Source organism: Octopus bimaculoides, chromosome 8, assembly GCF_001194135.2.
Source record: "Octopus bimaculoides isolate UCB-OBI-ISO-001 chromosome 8, ASM119413v2, whole genome shotgun sequence".
Taxonomy (NCBI): Eukaryota; Metazoa; Mollusca; class Cephalopoda; order Octopoda; family Octopodidae; genus Octopus; species Octopus bimaculoides.
In genome coordinates this window covers 22,257,318-22,258,998 of record NC_068988.1, presented here as the reverse complement: position 1 = coordinate 22,258,998, position 1,681 = coordinate 22,257,318, and positions in this window count along the sequence as shown.

Genomic DNA, 1,681 nt, shown 5'->3' with positions numbered 1-1,681 from the left:
TATAATTTATGGTATCTAAGAGATACCGCCACGCTGAAAATAGCAGTCTTCAGCGTGGCGATATCTCTTAGATACCCTAAATTATAATTTTAAATAATTGTTACTTTTGATAGTTTTTATTCCCATGCTGGCCACTTGATAAAATCGATATTTAAATATCGATCTTATCCTTATATATATATATATATAAATATATATATATACCGTTGCTTCGTTGCTTCTGTATATGTATATTCAACCACATTCTGTTTGTTAGGAATAAATCTAAAAACTCTTTAAATTAATCCATAGGACCTCTGTTTGTCAGACTTGGCCATCCGTATTTGACTATATGTTTCATCGACGTTAAACCAAAGGCCATTATTTTACTAACGATACAATCTCGTCGCAGGTGTTGCCGTCACAACTGAAATACTCGAACCGATTCCTATAATGGATCTAGACCAATGCTCTACAATATCTGTCAATCTATGACCACGGATCAGTTTCTTTTTCTTGGCGCCGAAAATAATGTAAACGATGGTGATCCTGACGAAACACAGATATCCTTACGAACACAGAAATTCGTCTGAAATACTGCGAAGTAATTTAACCAATATTTTTACAACTGTACCAGTCGTCACCTTCAAGTAGTTTTAAATTATTTCAAATTGTTTTCATAACCGACACTAATTAAGGGAGGTAATTCGTGTTTGCGTATCCAATGCTAGCGGAAGGAAGAGGCATTTTGAATTTAGTGACATGTATAGAACGATATTACTAAAAGCATGATCATTTTGCAAGGCATTGCTATTGTGCTGAACAACAGACTATATCAATCGTTATATTTCGGTGATTTGTGCATCGAAGACTATGCAGATACACATATCTTATTGACAGAGATATGCAACATGAAACTGAGGCGCTGCAATGATAATACTGACTGCGATTTAATGTGCGACGAGATGAAATGCGACTTAGTTGCAATCCAAAAACGTATTTAAGTGTTTGTTCTACTTATGTGGGGGTTCGTATAAATGCAGGTATGTTAATAAGCCTTATGACTCCTACAACCAGTTGCCCCGTTTACATGACATATAAATTATGACGATGACAACACTTCTCCTGAACGGAACGCTAGTCCGTCGCAGGCATTATTTGTTTATAGACGAAGCGTTTTCTTCGAAAAGAAAATGCACCACGCAACCCACGAAGCGAAACAGCGAACTTGAAGTCTTGTCTGCGGATCCTAACCACTCAGCCGCAATCCTTCATATGCATGTTAGTGGTAGAAGAGAAGCAATTTGAGTGGTGTTATTATGATTGAAATTAACGTAAATAATGAATATTGATTTTTAAAATTCTAATTTTAACAAATGTATTGACAACGTATACGATTAGAAGAAAACTTTGTGCCTTCTAAGTAGGTTTTGAGGAAACAAAGAGGAAGATTAATTCCTCAATAATCGTTTATATGAAGGAGAAACATGACAATTAAACAGTAGTAATTATATATTTATATAATAATGCCCAGCTATTGTTTTGAGGGGACAGTTCTAGTGATACGTTAGCTATTAATTAATGGTTGTTAATGACACAAATTATTACAAAGTATTCAATGAGATTCTATAACTGTGATATATATAGATACAGATATATATATATATATATATATATATATATATATATATATATATATATA